This window comes from Phodopus roborovskii, unplaced genomic scaffold (assembly GCF_943737965.1).
Source record: "Phodopus roborovskii unplaced genomic scaffold, PHOROB, whole genome shotgun sequence".
Taxonomy (NCBI): domain Eukaryota; kingdom Metazoa; phylum Chordata; class Mammalia; order Rodentia; family Cricetidae; genus Phodopus; species Phodopus roborovskii.
In genome coordinates, this window is record NW_026126407.1 from 24,098,556 (window position 1) to 24,104,555 (window position 6,000).

Genomic DNA, 6,000 nt, shown 5'->3' on the forward strand with positions numbered 1-6,000 from the left:
TATACACCTTTAATATAGATCTTCTGAGGTGATAAGACCCTCCTCTAATCTGGGTCATGCCTTCTGCTGGAATCCTATGTAAGGATATGAAAGAAGGAAGGTTTTGCTCTTTGCTTGCTTGCTTTCACCTCACCCACAAGTTCTTCCTTTACTGGCATTAGAGGCTCTTCTTTGGGATTCCAGTCTATTCTGAAGACCAGCCCAAACATCCAGCCTCACAAACTGAGCAATTACTGGATTCTTGGACCTTCCACTCATAGGCAGTCATTGTTGGATTAGCTGGACCACACACTCTAAGTCATTCTAACAATCCTTTCACACACACACACACACACACACACACACACACATACACACACACATACATACACACACACATAGAGAGATTCTATAAGTTCTATCACTCTAGAGAACTCTGAATAATACAGTACATATACATATATATGTGTGTGCATGCCTGTATGTATGTATGTACTTGAAACAAAATCTCACTGTTTCCCAGTATGGTTTTAAACTCTCAATCCTTTCACTTCAGTCTCCCAGTGTAGGGATTACTGATGTGCAAATGCTTTATTGAGAATTGTGAACTTACATCTACCTATAAACCTGTACCACTCTCACCTTACTTATCCACCTGAGGAGGACGTTGCAGGAGGGGGGTGCAGAGTTGGAGGAATGCCATTAAAGTAGAAGCAGATACACTTTAGGCATGGCTGTTTGCCTGCCTCCCACATATCACTGAGGAAACTGTGCTTTTATTGACTTTGTGTACTTCCAGAATGATGATCCTGTCGTCTGTGGCCCAGCAAACCATCACCTTTCCCTGGATCTAGGCCTTTTTGCTTATTTATTTGTTAGCTCAGTGATTTAATATACCCCTTTACTATACACACTAACAGATCATTATCTGGGTGATTTCTTTTTCTTGTTACAGCATCTTATTTATTTCCTTATTATTTGGTTCAAAATTGACTTCACTTTGGTCAGTGTAGTGACCACCCCTTCCATCAAGGTGCTGGAGTGCACTTCCTCTTTAGTATCTCAGGAGGACACCACAGTTCAACCACTCTGTGTGTTTTTCTTGCATTTTCTGGAGATCTGTGCTCATGCCGCTTATTCACTGCAAGCCAGAGGGGACATTATCTTTACAGAACAAGTCCAAGCAAGCTAAAGTGTTACAAAATAGACTTGGATTGATGCTCAAAGAGAAAACTTGTGATAGGGTTTTCCAGCCTCTGAAACTGGAGATCTCACTAATGAACACAGCATGACTGGTGTGCCCTGCCTCTTTCCTCTATGGACACAAGTCTGCATTCACATGAGGTCACACTGTTTGCATACTGCCAGGGTCACAGAATGAACACTGTACTCCACAGAAGGAGCTGTGTGAACATGGAGGTGTGTCAATTCCTAATGGCCTCAGACCTTGGTTTGAAAGAAATGACAGGGGTGACATGCAAATAAACAAATAGGCCTGGGCTTGGTGCCTCCCAGTGTTTTCTTCTCCCTGGGTTCAGCTCTTAATATCTAAAGTCCCTCTCTCTCCGGGGAACATAGAGCATTTCAATCCAATGCATTTTGCCTTAGAATAGTAAGGTATCTGTTATAACTAACCAGTTTCCAAAGGATAAAATGGAAGCATTAGCCTCAGGAGGCCCTTGCAACCTGATCCAAAAGCTACTGTCCCACAAACTTCATCCTCTACATTTATTCAGGAAACCCAATTTCTTTCAATACAAATACATACATACAAACATACACACTTACATGCATATTCACGTGTACAAATGTATGCATATATATGTATATATATACATACAAATGCATGAACTCACACATACACATATATACCTGCATAAATATATACCCTTACACATAAACATACACACACATGCATACAACCAAGCATAGTGGAACACATCTGTAATGGCTGCTGAGGCAGGAAGATTGTGAGCTCAGGGCCACCCTAAGCTACATAGTGAATACTTGGTCAGCCTGAGAAACATAGGGAGACACTGTTTCCAAACAAAGAGACAAAACAAACTCCAAGACCATGGACTCAGCAAGCTTAGTATTGTGATGCCTGGGACTCCTAATGTGCCTGACTACAGATCCAGGGTGGCTCCCAGCAAGGCAAACACCATGACATGCATTCTCAAGTGTCACATAGTGTAAAAGAAATTGAAGGGTAAAAGACGATTGATGGGACCTCAAACAGACTCTGTTCAGATCTGGAATCACAAATATCCCTGGCTGGTGGAGAAAGCTTGGAGCTCTGCCTACCAAGACAGAAATTTAATTAGAGAAGTAGAAACAGACAGTTGAGGTCAGAGATAGGAGGGATGTAATGAAGAAAGCTGAGGAATTACAGATCAGGGGTGGGTTGAGTGGGGACCTATCCCTTGCTGTTTTTGCGACTCTGTGTTGAGCTCTGCCCTGTATGTAAGAAAAAGACTGTTTCTGTCTGTCTATGAGCTGTGTTGTGTTCAAATGCTCCTAGAGATGAAGTTACTTTGAAGCATGTAACCTGACTCCCTGCATTTGTGAGGCTGAGGCAGAGGGTTTATGGGATCAAGATCAGCCTTGAATTACATTGTGAGAGCCTGACTCAAAAGCACACAAGAGACAGACAGGGAGGAGAGAGGGAGGAAGTGGGGAAGGAAAGAAGGAAGGAAGGAAAGAAGGAAAGAAGGAAAGAAAGAAGGAAAGGAGTTAGGAAATAGGAGCTCCAGATTCAGTTTGGTCCATAGCTGTTAAAAGTTGGACTGAAAATACAGTCCTTAAAATAAAATCCATCTCAGCAGGGCTGAGGCGATAACTCAGTTAGAAAAGTGCTTGCCATGCAAGCACAGGAGCCTGACTTTGATCCCCAGAACCAATTTATATAGCAACCAGACATGGAAAATATCAGTGCTAAGGAGATGGACACAGGTGGATCCTGGGGCTCCGTGGCCTTCTAGACTAGCCTCCTTGGTGAGCTCTGGGCCAGTAAGAGACCTTACTACAGAAGCAAGGTACATGGCACCTGAGAGACAATCCCAGAAGCTGACCTCTGGCTTCCACATACAGATGTGTGTATGGCTGATGAAAGAGAAGGCTGAGCTGCTCCTCATGGTCTGCCCTGGCTCCAGTCCCAGATGACCTGCTCCACTGTGACTCATTCCTAATAACCCTTTATGACCAAGATGGTGCAAAATGGACTTCACCTGTGTCACCACCGTGATTCAACTTTCTGTACAAAATGGCCACACTGGTGCTCTACAGGAAAGGATGAGAAGGTAGGGTGTGAGGAAAGCAAGCTCCCAGCTAACCACACTTTTAACCTCCCCAAGATCAGCAGCATCAAGCTAGAAGCTGGGCTCCCTGAAAGCTAGGGACAAGTCCAGAGATCCAGTGGTTCTTCCAATGTCTGACGAAAAAGACTGAAACAGAACTTAACCACTTATACATATCCTCTCCTGGCTGTGCCCACATCTAAGAATGTCACAGGCAAGAGCTACTACCCCGCTAGATAACAAAAGCCACATACACACAGAGAAGAACAGATGCTACAGAGGTAAACCCATGTGAGCAATCCACATGCACTGAGATCATCAAGCTGCCATAGAGTTTAAAAACCAGTGTTGGAATAGCCCCAAACATAGGGCTCTGGAGTATTCTGGCAGGCTAGTGAAGGGGATAAACTCAGGAGCTGTGATTCACATGGCAACCAGCCACTCATCCTGAAAATAAATCCACTTTGGCCATTATTTATCCAGCAGTTATCTTTGATTGCTAAATGAATCTGCAGCACCTAATGTGAGCTCTCCTATTCTTTGATGTCTGCTGTCAACTGGGCATTTAATAGCTGTCAACAAAGACACCATATTTGAGGGAATATATTCAGTGAAAGATTAAATTAGGCACTATAACCAGAACCCCCACCTCTCAAGAAGGCATGATGCTGGAGAAAATAACACCGCCATTGTAGAGATGAAAAGAAATTTAAATGACTAGCTTATGATTTTCCTTCCGGGAATGGAAGGCCTGAGGTTTTTGTATTAAAACTGGGGTCTGAGAGGGTTGTCCTCCTTGGAAATGCCCTCATTAAGACTCCTAGTCCACCTTTTGCCACCTATAGTGTTTGTAGAATCATTTCCACTCAGTTTTCTAATTTTCCCCTCCATCACACACATGTGATGTATTCCACTTCTTGAGCCAGGAGTGCCAACTCACAAGCAGCAGGCAGCATGAAACCATGCATGGTTGAGGAGAGCCATGAATATGGACCAACTCAAAACTGTAAACTTAAAACTTTATGATGCTTCCTCTATGATGTTTTTGTATTTCATTACACAAACACACACACACACACACACACACACACACGATTGGTTCATAATGATGTGGATGGTGACATCATGCTTTGTTGTTTAGAGGTTGGACTTGCCTGGTAGAGAAAATGAAATAAAACTGACCTGGAGCTAGAGTCGCAACAAGAGAGTCTGAAAAGCAGTTCCTTTTTTTCTCACTGTGTGCCCCCAGCCTTCCCTGGATGTAAGCCCTCCCATCAGTAAATGGAAAGGTATATGCCCTTAGATGGTTGTGCCACTAAATGCTGTGACATATTACAGACATCTCTTCCTGGCAAGAGTCTTCCACTGCCTTCAGAATGGGCAGTTTGTGAAATCTGGCCTAGCAGGGAAGGGCAATTGCAATGAAATGGTTACCCTAAAGGAATGTACTACTCATTTGATGTGTTCACATCCATGTAGGAAAGTTTTTGGTTCTTGGGGCTGGAGACTCAGAGATTTAAGAAAGCTTGCTGCTCAGCGCTGAGGACCAGATTTTGGTTCCCAGCACCCATGCAGGGTGGCTCACAAATGATGTAAACTAAAGCTTTATGGTTATTTTCCCTCTGGTGCACATTCTTGTGAACACACACACACACACACACACACACACACACACACACACACACACACACACCCCAATACAGTTTTTAAAGGACACAGATTCTACATATAGAAGGGGGAAATGCATTCCTAAGAAATGTGCTCATCACAGGTTCAACAAGCACAGACCATAAACAGTCACCCAAGGGCAGATGGCATTTGTACCTATACTTTCTCTGAGCTACCAGCCTGGAGGGTGTGGTCTTCAGCCAGAAGCCATTCAGCTCCCCAAAAGCTGAGGACAGATCCCCAGTGAGCTGTCATCAGTAGCCCCCATGAGAATTCAAGAAGAACGGCATCAGAGTGAGCTGAGTGGTTAAAAAGAAAAAAAAAAAACATCAAAGGTTTGTCATTGTATTTGTGGCTCCATGTATTCAGAGCTGAGCAGTTGTCAATGCCAAAAAGTCTCTCCGTGCAACCTGATTCTCCATGATGCCTGGAAGCAATGAATTAGGAAATGAAAGAAAGATTCCCTCTTCCCACTCCCTCTCTGTCTCTCTCTGTGTATCTCTCTGTCTCTCTGTCTCTGTCTCTCTCTCTCTCTCTCTCTCTCTCTCTCTCTCTCTCTCTCTGTGTGTGTGTGTGTGTGTGTGTGTGTGGCTTTTTAAAGGTAGGATCTTACTTCCATAGCCTAGGCAAGGCCTGGCCTGAAACTCATTACATAATTCAGGGCACCATCACACTCTGTATCCCCCTGCCTAGGTCTCTGCAGTGATGCAATTGCATGTGCCGGATAAGTACTTTTTCACTGATGCTATCCCTTTATTGTTGGTTCATGTGTTCCCTTCAATGGCACTAGTAAAGTATGGCATCACTCATGTGATCCTAGCACTCCACTCAGGAGCTAGAAGGAGGATGATTAAGAGTTCAAAGCAACTATTGGCTACACAGTACATTGAAGCCTAGCCTGGAGTACAAGACGGTCTATCTCAAGCAAAACAACAAAAAGAAAAGAAAAAAAAAAAAAGGAAAATAGCTAACGTTAACAAGATTACTAGGTATCAAGCATTGTGCAACACTTTGTAGAGTAGTACTTATACTTAATCTCTGATGCCAAGACAGAAGC